At 47.8% G+C, this 14,386-nt stretch overlaps 1 protein-coding gene across 2 annotated transcripts in view; it reads left to right on the forward strand.

The window, feature by feature from the left end:
- LOC134983607 (oocyte zinc finger protein XlCOF6-like) overlaps positions 1 to 14,386 on the forward strand; it is a 42,777-nt gene that overhangs the window by 17,450 nt on the left and 10,941 nt on the right. The gene's annotated exons all lie outside the window — the stretch shown is intronic.

The following is a 14,386-nucleotide window of genomic DNA, read 5'->3' on the forward strand; positions in this document are numbered from 1 at the left end:
TTCCCTCATATATTTGAGGATGAGTTGAGACACTTAGAAAGAGCCAAATGTAGTGCAGCAATCTTTTAAAATGTAAACATTTAATACTACAGGTTGCACTTACAAAACACACAAATAAGAACAGCATATCACAGTAAGCTCCATAAGACACAGCAGCATCGATATATCACCCTGGGAGATTCCTGTTACCACAGATGGTTTGGCAGTGGATCGGTACCAAGCTCCAGACGCCCGGTTCCACACAGGAAGCAGCCCTTCAGAATGATGATAAAGTCCTGGAGTCCAAGCATAAAAATAAGCGCGCCACACTTAACGCGTTTCAGACTGGTTAGCCCTTCATCAGAAGCGTGGTAGGAAGGCTCAAAGTGTCCGTATTTATACCCTATACAAGTGGGAACAATAGGTGAGTATCATCGCCGCTAACCGGCATCTCTCCAGCACTGCGCATGCGCATCAATCCGGAAGGCGGAAACAGAAGTCAGTCATGTGGTCCACATTCGTTCCAGATGGCCGGGAATTCCGATATTTGCGTTCCACTGCAAACTCTGTTGTTTCCCAATCGCAAAAAACAATGGTTTACTTTTAAGTAAAACCGGAGAGTTCCCCAAGTAACGTCCAATAATATACATCCACAGGATATTCATACAAAAACAACAAAACGTGATTACCATACTGAAAAGTATTAAGACCACATATTCTAAAGGACAGACAGAGTATAAAAGAAGAGAATCAGGGCAGAAACCATTTAAGTTCAAATTCACCGTTTAGTCCTTTGGGACCGAGGGTGCCCAGACGGTGAATCCACCTCATCTCTGCCTGTGACAACCTCTTATCAATGTCCCTCGTTCTCCATTTTGGATACCACAAAAGGTTTTCATAAACATTCCTTTGAACTATGAATCTCTTTAAAGTGTGTAGAAACGGTATGTGTATCCAAACCTTTGCGGATATTATATATGTGTTCCGCCAGCCTAACTTTAGCACATCTGCTCGTCTTCCCGATCTAGACTAACCCACATGCACACTCTAGCAGTTTAGTTTCACGTTTTTTGAATCCTTAAGGATAACCTTCTCTATCTCATCACACACCACTTTGTTAAAGACATCCAAGCAATTGCCTCTAGCATGTGTTGGATAAAAGGTAGAAGGTGGACTGGTTAACAAAACTGAGCTCCTGTGCACGGAGGCGGGGTTATAGAGGAGGCAGTGCAAGGCATCCTGGGAACAGCCAAAGCTTTAGCCTTTTGGTGCCTCGGATCAAGATCCAACTCTACACCCCAATGTTATTCCCTGTGGAATCCAGTGTACCTCGCAGAAAGAGATTTAACAAAGGCAAGTTCTTACCATAAATCTCCTTTTTCTCTTACAGGAGCTATTTCTCGCCCTGCCATGGTAGCGGCCTGGGTAGCTAAGGCCATAGAGATCTGGGCGGATGCCCTAGAGGACAATTTGCCCTCAGAAGCTACCCAGGAACAATTGTCTTACATTGCAAATATTAGAGCAGCTTTTTATAGTGGAGAAACGGCTCTGGATGTGGCACTCCCGACCTCCAAAGCTTTGGCTACTTGAGTGGTGGCCCGCCACATTATTAGGCTTAGCTCATGGAAGGCTGGCTCGGAATTTAAGAAGGCCCTGGGAGCACTTCCTTGCCGGGGAGTTTCTTTTTGGCCCTGAACTGGACAACATTGTCACTAACCTTTGGCCCTGAACTGGACAAGATTGTCACTAACCTTGTGGCCTCTATAACGGCTTGCCTGCCCTCAGCCTTCTCTACACAGCCTTTAGCCCCCAGGGCAAGGCCAGATGTCAAGCCTTTTCTTGACTTTCACGCTCCTTAAAGGCCACTAAGCCTAAAACCAAACAGGCCTGGACTGTCAGACATCCATCCACTAAGCTTAAGGATAAACTCCCAGCCTGACGGAATGGGCATCCTCCTGGGAAATCCCAGGGTGGGAGGCTGACTAATTCAGTTCGCACACTATTGGCATCACATCACAACACACATTTGGGTGCAGGACGTTGTCTCTTTCTTTACTCCCTGACAGTACTTTCATACAAGTCTCCCCACAGACCTTAGCAAAGCCATTGCTGTCCAGGCATCTATTCACTTCTTACTACATTCAGGCGTGATAATTCCTGTCCCAATGGGCCAAGGGATTTACTCAACATTTCTTGGTTCAGAAACCCAATGGGTCTTATCGGCCCATTCTCCTGGTATTTAGGATTCCAGAATCCCTGCCTTTTTTCCAGGCAAATTTGCATCTCAACCTACGCCTTGCTTCTCTTAAAGTACAAGTCTCGGCACTGTCACTTTGGTTTCAGAAACAGATTGCTCAGTTGCTGGATGTGTGTACCTTCATGTGGGGGTACTCCAGATTCAACCTCCCTTTGTCCCACCGGTGGCTCTTTGGGATTTATCTGTAGTTCTAAGTGCATTACAGCAGTCACCGTTTGAGCCACTAGAAATGGTTAACAGTGAAGACTCTCTTTTTGTTTTGGCAATAGCCCTGGCAAGGAGGGTGTCAGACTTGCCGTTCTCCATTTCTGATCTTTCATCATGACAGAGCAGTACTGTGGACCAAACAGGGTTACCTCCTCATCGTGGTATCCAGCTTCCATCTTAACGAAGAAATAGTAGTTCTAGTCTTCCAAATGCCAAACCTCTCGGTAGGGAAGGCCTCCTTGGATGTAATCTGTGTCCTTCGAATCTACTGGACTGTACTAGTTCCATCAGGAATTCACTCTTTGTCCACAAGTGAGCAGCTAGCAGACTCTGGGCAGAAGGCTTCGCATGACTATCTCACAGGCTTACATGCAGGCTGACCTTCCCTGTACCAGATAGAGTCTCTGCTCACTCTACTCAGTCTGTGGGACCTTCGTGGATAGTCCGTTGTGGTGCGTCTGGCAAGGCAGCCACGTGGTCTTCTGACCACGCGTTTCTTAGGTTCTATGCCTTTGATACATTTTCCTCTCAAGATGCCTCTTTTGGATGCAACGTTCTCCTCTCAGCATAGGAGCATCCCCTCCCTAGTTAAACTGCTTTGGGACATCCGCAAGGTTATCCCTGTGGTTGCCTATGAACCTTGAGATGAAAATAAGTTATGTTAAAATTTCCCTTGTTAACTTTTTCTTCAAGGTCCATAGGATCCACAAGGCACCCACCCTGACGCACCGAGTTTCAATGGGTTCCCCCTCTCGGTGACCAGTTCCCGTATCCTGATTGTGATAGTGTGTTGCCTGTGTGTATGATCCTTCCTTCTCTCCAGCTCCACCCATGGGCTTGTTAACAAAAACTGTGGAGCCTGAGCTGTGGGCATGGTTTGAGGGAGAAGGACCAGTGCATTTTGGGAGCTTAAAAGCTTAACTGTTCAGTGTCTGATCATGGTCTCCAACGTTATACACAGAGGTCATTTCTGTGGATCCTATGGACCTCGAAGAAAAGAGTTAACAAGAGTACGTTATTTTATCATAACTCTTATTTTCACCTTCATGGTTCATATCTGGACATTTGTATTTGGGATGTAGTGGGTCCATTATGTCAGCATATACATAAACATGTTTGATGGTCTTTGTTCCTGCATCTGTGTGACCCTATGGTGACAGTAACGGAGGTCAGAGATCGACTCCTTATTTAACAAAAAATAATGATGAGCAGGTGACTGTCTCTTTCTAGGCCCAACCATTCTCTCACACCTCACAAAACGTAAATATATTTGTTATGGGGGCACTTGTTTAATTTTTGTTTACACTTACTGGAGTTATAGTTATTTGCTAAATGTAACCATGGGAGGGAAAATAGAAAACTTTTTTTTCTCCTTCATCCACTAGGGGACTCTGGAAGGTCATTACGGTAGGGGGTATAGATGGTGGACAAGTGGAGCCAGCACTTTCATTTCTTTGAAAAGTGACTGCCTCCTCTCCTCTATCCCCATCCCCCACCCTCAAAGGGCCAGTTTCAAAAATGTGCCCGAGGGAGCCGGTCCTCTCTCTGTACTTCTCCAGAGATTTCTCTCTTTTCCAGCCGAGGACAGACAGGCAGCCTACTGCCCCTGTCTGTCAACACTTTGGCAGCTGCCGGTGGGACTTCGGCACAGTTTCTTTAAACTGCAGCTATTGTCCCAGCTACAAGGATTAAAGTCCTGGGGGAACTCGCACAGACACTGCATGCAGGTCTGCTAGGGTCCCCACAGCCTAGTGCCCAGCCGGTTCAGCAAGGCAGTGGTGAGTATAAACAGAGCTCTGACTAGCAGAGTCTCTGGATTACAGGGCACTCTGCTCCAGCTCTGAGTACCGGTGCCGCTCTGTACAGCAGCGGTACTTCAGCACTAACCGTTAGGAAGCATCTTTGAATTTCCCGCCTAGCAGGGTGCCGGAGGCTGGGGGTGGAGCTACGCTCCGAAGCACAGTGCTCAGAAGGTGGAGTCTTCTTCCGGCAGCTCAGCGCCATTTCAGAACACGCTGCAAGTACTGCTTGGCCGCTGGGGCAGTGTTCACACAGAGGAAGGACGCTGCAGAACCGTAAGGCTCCGTTGATACCAGTATAGAGGGGGAGAGTAGTTAGTCACTATTATGTGTGTGTGTATATATATATATATATATATATATATATAGTAAGACTGTATAAGGAACGCCTGTGAGTTACACTAAGTGTATCTGTCAGTTAGGGCGACTGTGACTGGTCTCTCACCTATCTTCCCCCTCTCTATTGTCTTCTCTCAGTTTCTAACAGTTCACTACTGTACCTGTGTTGTTGTTTTTTTTTTCTTAATTTTTATTACTGATGGTTCATTATATTGTGATAACTGTGAAGTAACTTCTCCAGCACCTGCAACTATGCAGGATCCCACTCCACCATGGCTTGTTCAATTGTCCGGAGTCATGACAGATCTGTCGGTGGAGCTGGCTGCTTCCCGTTAAGATTGAGAAGAATCCAGAGCTCAGACTTCTCATTCTGAACCAGAGTGGGTGCACTGTCTATCCAGGTCAGTAGAGGAGTTACGTAAGTCTATGGGGGCATCTAAATCCCCCACCTCTGTTTCTACACTGGCAGTCTCCAAAAAGAGACCGTTACTAGCGGTTTTGCAGTCTGACGACTCAGACATGGAATATATGGGCGACCCGGCGGCGGGGGCGGGCAGTGACGGGGGGGGGGGGTTAAGTTTCTTCACTCCCCCCGTCACCCGGCTCCGTAGACTTGCAGGCAAATATGGACGATCTCGTCCATATTGGCCTGCATGCACAGCCGTCATGGCACCAGCCATGAACGAGCGTGGGGCCGCGCATCGTTCATCGCTGGTGCCTCCACACTGCACGATATGAACGTGATCTCATTCATTAATGATCGAGATCGTTCATATCGTGCAGTGATGTTGGCCAGTGTGTAGGGCCCCTTAGATGCTCTCATACTGACTGGCAGTGCGCCAGGTGTTATAAATTACAGAAGTCTGATCTGACTCCTCCACAGCCTACTTTAAAAAAAATTAAAAAAAAGAGTGCGACCTCCTTTTCTATTTCCACATAAAAATAGATGATAATTTTGCATAGAAGCACCCTGATAGGAAATTCCAAGTTACGCGTAGACTGTTACTGTCGTATCCTTTCCCAGAGGAAAATAGAGCTAAATGGGAGAACCCTACTCTGGTAGATCCCTCTTTATTTTGACGGTCTTACCGGTGGCTATCGCTACCTCGTTAAAGGAGCAAGCAGACCGCAGGTTAGAAAATACCTTAGTCTATTTACACAGCAGCAGGTATACTTATTCGTCCTACTCTGGTACCTATCAATATTCTTGATTAACTGTTATGATTCCTGTACTCCAGACCGGAGGAGATCTTATGGCAGAGGTCTGAGTACAGGGAAAATATGCTGGTTGTGGGAGCAGGAGAGCCTAGTAACCCCTGGCGCCCTAACTCCGTTGTCTCGCCCGTGTTATCAGAAATCCCCTGCGAGACTATGGTTGCTTGAGCCCATGGCAGCCGCGTTCGAAGGGCGGATTATGTCTGCCCAACCCCGATGCCCCCGCAGGTCTTAATGGGAGACAAGGGGAAATCCGAGACAGGGTGATAACAAGGGGCCCTCTGACTAAGCAACCAGGCCAGGGGTTACAAGCTAACTAACTTAAACCAAAGGTATGTGCGGACTAGCCGCCAGGGAAAAGGACAACCAAAGATCCCCTGATCCGTTACTCCTATCCAGCACCGCTGGATACCAGAGTGGATCTGTGGGAGCGGAATCCTCCGCAAAAGCTCCAGAACACAAGTAAACTAAATAATAAACAGTAAGCGGACAAGCCGCAACACACGGCTGAGCCGCGACTCACGAACACCACAAGATGTTAAAGGTGCTCGGTCAGACTCCAGGAACAGATGGCAAACTTCCGAGTACAGGATCTCTGAGGACAGGAACAACCGGATTGAGCAGGACTGGAAACTCTCTGTAGCAGACACAGGCAAACAGGAAGCTATCACCGGCGTCTGTAAGAAGTCCTGAGGGTGCCTTTATTCAGGAACCCTCCAATCAAAATCCAGACAGGGTAATCAACTGAAATGCCGTGCAGCTTGCATGCTGCACGGCCAGCACATCATAAGGTAATCAGGACAGACCCAGCAACGGGGAACGCGGCTGAACGTGGCGTCCCCGTTGCTAAGGTCAGAGCGTCTCCGTGCGCCCGGCGTCTAGCGTTGCCAGGGAGCCGGCGGCTGAACGCGCACGGCGTCCCTGGTTGCTAGGCGCCGGGCCGCACCGCCGAGCGGACCCCGGCGCCTAACAGTACCCCCCCCTTGAGGAGGGGTCAAGGAACCCCTAAAGCCAGGTTTCTGAGGAAATTCTCGAAAAAATGCCCTTTTGAGCCTTGGGGCATGAAGGTCCTCATCCAGGACCCAAGACCTTTCCTCTGGCCCATAACCTCTCCAATGTACCAAAAAATAAAGCCGACCCCGGGACAACTTGGAATCGAGAACCTTCTCCACCAAGAACTCCTGCTGACCCTGTACTTTTACTGGTGATCTCCCCTGAGATAGTTTACGAGGAAATCTACTGGACGAAAAATATGGTTTAAGCAATGAGCAATGGAAGGTATTTCCGATCCGTAAAGTTTTTGGTAAACGTAACCGGAAAGCAACTGGATTGACTTTTTTGATAATGAGAAATGGTCCAATAAATCTAGGACCCAATCTGGCTGAGGTTTGTCGAAGTTTAATGTTGCGAGTCGACAACCACACCCTGTCTCCTACTTTAAAAGTGCACGGCCGCCGGAGCCTGTCAGAAAATCTTTTTTCCCGGAAAGCTGCTTTTCTGAGAGCCAGGTGCACTTTTTTCCAAATAAGTTTGAGATGAGAGGTCAGGGCCAGAGAGGAGACAGAGGAATGTTGAAAAAATGAATTAGCTCTGGGGTGAAAACCAAAAACTGCAAAAAATGGAGACACATTGGTGGAGGAATGACAGGCATTATTATAAGCAAACTCCGCCAATGGAAGAAACTCAGACCAGTCATTTTGGAGTTTGGCCGAGTACAAACGCAAATATTGTTTAAGAGATTGGTTAACTCGCTCAGTCTGTCCATTGGATTGGGGATGATAGCCGGAGGTTAATGATAATTTCATCTTCAACGAAGCACAAAAAGACTTCCAAAATTGTGCAATGAATTGTGGACCCCTGTCAGAGACAATATCAGTGGGTAAGCCATGGAGTCTGAAAACATGGCGGAGGAACAAGACTGCCAATCCCTGGGCAGATGGCAATAGGGGAAGAGCAATGAAATGGGCCATTTTGCTAAAACGGTCCACTACCACCCATATGACTCGGCATCCGGCTGACAGAGGGAGGTCCACCACAAAATCCATGGAGATGTGCGACCATGGCCTAAGAGGAACATTCAAGGGCATAAGTTGACCTATAGGCAAAGAACGGGGAACTTTATGCTGTGCACAGACCTGACACGAAAAAACAAACTCTTTAATGTCTTTGGAAAGACCAGGCCACCATACTGAGCGGGAGACTAATTCCAAAGTCTTAGCGATTCCCGGATGCCCGGCAACTTTGCTATCATGAAACTCCGTCAAAACAGTTGCTCTCAAAAACTCAGGGACAAAAAGACGACCAGCAGGAGTATTTCCAGGAGCTTGATGTTGAAGCAGCTTTAACTGAGAAAATACATCCTGTGTGAGGCCTGCCTGAATGACTGAAGACGGAAGTATGGGAGTAACAGGACTGTTGTCTTGAACTGGAAGAAAACTGCGTGACAGGGCATCTGCCTTAGTATTTTTGGAACCTGGCCTGAAGGTGATAATGAATTTGAAACGAGTAAAAAATAAAGCCCAACGAGCCTGCCGGGCATTCAGTCGTTTAGCTGATTCAATGTATTGAAGATTTTTGTGATCAGTCAAAATTGAAATGGTATGGGTCGCTCCTTCAAGCCAATGCCTCCACTCCTCGAAAGCCCATTTAATAGCCAGCAATTCCCGGTTACCAACATCGTAGTTGGATTCTGCAGATGAGAATTTCCTGGACATAAAGGCACAAGGATGTAATTCAAGGGAATCAGGATCCTTCTGAGAAAGGATAGCCCCTACTCCAACCTCCGAGGCATCAACCTCAACAATGAAAGGCAATTCTGGGTTGGGATGTCTAAGGACGGGGGCTGAGACAAAGGCTTGTTTCAAGGCCTGAAAAGATAACTCAGCTTCACGTGACCAATTGGTAGGATCTGCTCCCTTCTTAGTCAGTGCCACAATGGGAGCTATTAGGTCAGAGAAAGAGTGAATAAATCTTCTATAGTAGTTCGCAAACCCTAAAAAGCGCTGAATTGCTTTTAAGTTGGTGGGTTGCGCCCAACTAAGGATGGCTTGGAGCTTCTTTGGTTCCATACGGAATCCCCGAGGGGAAATAATGTACCCTAAAAAGGATACCTCCGTGACATGAAATTCACACTTCTCCAGCTTGGCATATAGGTGATTTTCACGTAATTTCTTTAGCACCTGACGCACCTGGGTAACATGTTGTTCTACAGAGTCAGAATATATCAAAATATCGTCTAAATAGACTACAACGAACCTTCCAAGAAACTCCCGGAGCACATCGTTAATGAGATCCTGGAAAACTGCCGGAGCGTTAGACAGGCCGAATGGCATAACCAGATACTCATAGTGGCCTGACTGAGTACTGAATGCCGTTTTCCACTCATCCCCTGACTTGATTCTGATGAGGTTATATGCTCCTCTCAGGTCAATCTTAGAAAAAATCACAGCCGAACGTAGCTGATCAAAGAGGACAGAGATCAGCGGCAGAGGGTAAGTATTCTTTACTGAGATTTTATTCAAAGCTCTAAAGTCAATGCAGGGTCTGAGTGAACCATCCTTCTTCTCTACGAAGAAGAAACCTGCACTTAAAGGGGATTTAGATGGCCTGATAAATCCTTTCCCAAGGCTTTCTTTCACATACTCATTCATGGCCACAGTTTCAGGACCAGACAATGCATATAACCTTCCTTTAGGCAACGTGGCACCAGGAATTAACTCAATGGCACAATCATAAGGCCTATGGGGAGGCAAAATATCCGCATTGCCCTTGGAAAATACATCAATAAAATCCTGGTATTCCCCAGGAATAGGTGCGGGAACGGCGGCAGCTACTCGGATAGGAAGTGTAATACATTCTTTATTACAGATGGTACCCCATTGTAAGATCTCCCCAGACTGCCAATCAATGATGGGATTATGAAAGGCCAGCCAAGGGTGACCCAGAACCACAGGAACTGCTGGACAATGGGTAAGGAAAAACTCAATCTTTTCAGAATGCAGAGCTCCCACCGAGAGCAAAACAGGAGGTGTACATAGAGAAATAACCCCATTGGACAAGGGACTCCCATCTAAACCATGCATGGTGACACACCTACCCAAGGTTAACTGAGGAATACCTAAGGCCTTGGCCCATGTTAAATCCATAAAGTTTCCTGCAGCTCCACTGTCCACAAAAGCAGAGACCGAGGAACAGAGGCTGCCAAAGGAAACTTTAGCAGGAACTAACAGTGAATTATTTGAGGAGATGAGTTGCAGACCAAAGTGAACCCCCTCACAACTCACTTGGTCAGAAAGTTTCCCGACTTGTTCGGACAACTACGGGCAAAATGTCCCTTACCTCCACAGTATAAACAAAGACCAGAATTTTGCCTCCTGGTTCTTTCTTCAGGAGACAATTTGGAGAGACCAATCTGCATAGGCTCCTCTATGTCTACAGGAATGGAAGGAACACAAGGAGTAGACCCGACAGATGCCCCTTTTTCAGCCCTCCGCTCTCTGAGCCGACGATCTATCTTAATAGAGAGCTCCATGAGTTTATCGAGAGTCTCAGGAGCGGGATACTGAAGGAGACTGTCTTTTATAGATTCAGATAAGCCGAGGCGAAACTGACTGCGCAGGGCTGGGTCATTCCATCCACAGTCGTTCGACCAACGGCGAAACTCCGTACAATAATTCTCTGCGGGATTCCTACCCTGTCTAAGAGCACGCAACTGACTCTCCGCGGACGCCTCTCTATCAGGGTCGTCATACAATAGCCCTAAAGATTTTAAAAAGGCGTCTACAGACGATAAGGCCGGATCGTCTGTCTTTAAACCAAAAGCCCAGGTCTGAGGATCCCCCTGAAGCAGATAAATAATAATTCCAACCCGCTGAGCCTCCGTACCTGAGGAGACTGGTTTTAAACGAAAATAAAGTTTACAAGACTCTTTAAAATTAAAAAACTGTTTTCTATCCCCAGAAAAACGGTCAGGCAGATGCATTTTTGGTTCAGGGATGACCCTCGGGGAAGTCCGTAACAGATCTTCCTGTGACCTCACCCGGAGGGACAGATCCTGAACCATCTGAGTAAGTTCTTGAATCTGACTAACTAGAAGCTGGCCAGGATTTGGCCCAACACCGGCGGGATTCATAAGGCCGACAAATTCTCCCAACTGAATAAGTGAAAAAATTAACTCCTGTTAAGTTAAATCTTTTCTTTTGTCTGGCCGGTGATAATGTTATGATTCCTGTACTCCAGACCGGAGGAGATCTTATGGCAGAGGTCTGAGTACAGGGAAAATATGCTGGTTGTGGGAGCAGGAGAGCCTAGTAACCCCTGGCGCCCTAACTCCGTTGTCTCGCCCGTGTTATCAGAAATCCCCTGCGAGACTATGGTTGCTTGAGCCCATGGCAGCCGCGTTCGAAGAGCGGATTATGTCTGCCCAACCCCGATGCCCCCGCAGGTCTTAATGGGAGACAAGGGGAAATCCGAGACAGGGTGATAACAAGGGGCCCTCTGACTAAGCAACCAGGCCAGGGGTTACAAGCTAACTAACTTAAACCAAAGGTATGTGCGGACTAGCCGCCAGGGAAAAGGACAACCAAAGATCCCCTGATCCGTTACTCCTATCCAGCACCGCTGGATACCAGAGTGGATCTGTGGGAGCGGAATCCTCCGCAAAAGCTCCAGAACACAAATTAACTAAATAATAAACAGTAAGCGGACAAGCCGCAACACACGGCTGAGCCGCGACTCACGAACACCACAAGATGTTAAAGGTGCTCGGTCAGACTCCAGGAACAGATGGCAAACTTCCGAGTACAGGATCTCTGAGGACAGGAACAACCGGATTGAGCAGGACTGGAAACTCTCTGTAGCAGACACAGGCAAACAGGAAGCTATCACCGGCGTCTGTAAGAAGTCCTGAGGGTGCCTTTATTCAGGAACCCTCCAATCAAAATCCAGACAGGGTAATCAACTGAAATGCCGTGCAGCTTGCATGCTGCACGGCCAGCACATCATAAGGTAATCAGGACAGACCCAGCAACGGGGAACGCGGCTGAACGTGGCGTCCCCGTTGCTAAGGTCAGAGCGGCTCCGTGCGCCCGGCGTCTAGCGTTGCCAGGGAGCCGGCGGCTGAACACGCACGGCATCCCTGGTTGCTAGGCGCCGGGCCGCACCGCTGAGCGGACCCCGGCGCCTAACATTAATAAGGCAATAGAAGCCTGGGCAGAACAATTGGTGACAGGTTTGCAATCTGGTCTCCCTACAGGTCAATTGATTACTCTTGCAGAACATATCAGGGAGTCTGCGCTATATTTGGGGGAAGCATCCAAGGACGCCGGAACCATCGGATCCAGGATATCGGCCTTGTCTATTTCAGCTCGCCGTGCGCTCTGGCTTAAGCAATGGCAAGCAGATGCGGATTCCAAGAAGGCGGTAGAAGCAATATCGTATAATGGTGAGTTCCTGTTTGGTCAGGAACTGGACACTCTAATCTCTAAGGCCACGGGAGGTAAGTCAACATATCTTCCTTCTGCAGCTCCTCCTCCCAGAAAGACTTACTCTGGACCGTCCTTTCGGCCTCTGTCAAAGTTCAGAGGACGTGCTAGTGGTGGAGCCACGTCTTTCAGCGGTGGCAGAGGACATGGTCGTGCTACAGCTGCCTTACAGACGGACTCTAAACCAGCCACTAAGCCCCCCGTATGACGGGCTCCACTCCCTCTTGGGGGATCCCAGGGTGGGAGCTCGGTTACTAAGTTTCATACAGATTTGGACGGAAACCTGCACAGACGCCTGGGTAAGAGATATTATTACTCAGGGATACAGACTCGAGTTTCAGTTGCATCCTCCTCCAAGATATTTTACAACAGGTTTACCAGTTTCACAGGAGCGTCGGGATTCTCTTCTCTTGGTGATACAGAATTTCCTGGAGAAGGGTGTCATCGTTTCTGTACCTTTACACCAGCAAAAACAGGGATTTTATTCCAGTTTGTTCGTGGTGCCGAAGCCGGACGGCTCGGTAAAGCCCATTCTGAATTTAAAGAGTCTCAATCCTTTTTTGAGAATAGTCAAATTCAAGATGGAGTCTCTGCGGTCAGTCATAAATGGTCTAGAAGCGGGGGACTTTATGGTGTCGATAGACATCAGAGATGCCTACCTCCATATCCCGATTTGGTCGCCCCATCAGAGTTTTCTCCATTTTGCGGTAAAGGATTTACATTTTCAATTCCAAGCCTTACCTGTCGGTCTTTTTTCAGCACCTCGAGTTTTCACAAAGATGATAGCAGTAATGATGGCGCGATTACGATCACAGGGGGTCAACATTGTCCCCTACTTAGACGATCTTCTAAAGACCCAGTTGGAGGAGATGATATGAGAACAGCACAAGATTTCAATTCCTAGAGATGATCATGGATACTGTACTTCAGAAGATATTTCTCCTCAAAACAAGATTCAATCCATTCAAGAGTTAGTTCGGTTGATCTTACAGCATCGCAGAGTTTCGATTCATCTTTGCATTCGTCTTCTGGGGAAGATGGTAGTAGCGTTCGAAGCGGTACAGTGCGGAAGGTTCCACTCCAGACCATTTCAACTAGATCTACTTTCCAAATGGTCCGGTTCGCTTTTTTTTAATGCATCAGTAGGTTCAGCTAAGCCCCAGAAATCGTCTGTCATTGCTTTGGTGGCTGAAGACAGCGAATCTGTCAAAAGGCAGGGACTTTGCTCTCCTGGATTGGGTCCTTCTCACGACGGATGCCAGCCTCTGCGGCTGGGGAGCGGTAACTCTAGATTGCCAATTCCAGGGTCTTTGGACTTTCCAAGAACAGACTCTACCTATCAATATTCTGGAACTTCGAGCTGTCTATAACGCTCTCCTGTTGGCCAGTCATCTCCTACAAGGACGAGCAGTATGCGTGCAGTCAGACAATGCTACGGCTGTGGCATACATAAATCGCCACGGGGGAACCCGAAGCAGAGCTGCTATGAGGGAGGTTACCAAGATCCTCTTATGGGCAGAGAGGTATGCAGTAGCAATATCAGTGGTGTTCATACCAGGAGTTGAGAACTGGCAGGCCAATTACCTAAGTCGTCAGGATATGCATCCAGGTGAATGGGAACTAAATCCGCAGGTTTTTCAGCAACTGGTTCGTTGATGGGGACTCCCACAGATCGAACTCATGGTGTCCAGAACGAACCACAAACTTCCTCTGTATTGCTCTCGCACCAGAGATCCAGAGGCGGAGGCGTTTGATGCATTGACGATTCCTTGGACTTTCAAATTTGTGTACCTGTTTCCGCCGTTTCCCCTATAGCCACGTCTTCTCAAGAGAATCAAACGGGAAACCGTCAGAGTTCTACTCCTGGCTCCAGACTGGCCTAGAAGAACTTGGTACAGCGATCTCCTTGAGTTACTCATAGACGACCCGTGGCCGCTACTTTTGAAACGGGATTTGCTGTCACAAGGTCCTTTCGTTTATCCGGAGTTAGAGTGGCTACGTTTGACGGCGTGGTTGTTGAGAGGGAACTTTTAAGACAAAACGGCATCCCAACACCAGTGATTCCTACTATGATGAGTGCTAGAAAGGAGGTCACTTCTAGACACTAT

This window comes from Pseudophryne corroboree, assembly GCF_028390025.1.
Source record: "Pseudophryne corroboree isolate aPseCor3 chromosome 3 unlocalized genomic scaffold, aPseCor3.hap2 SUPER_3_unloc_2, whole genome shotgun sequence".
In the NCBI taxonomy this organism is placed as follows: domain Eukaryota; kingdom Metazoa; phylum Chordata; class Amphibia; order Anura; family Myobatrachidae; genus Pseudophryne; species Pseudophryne corroboree.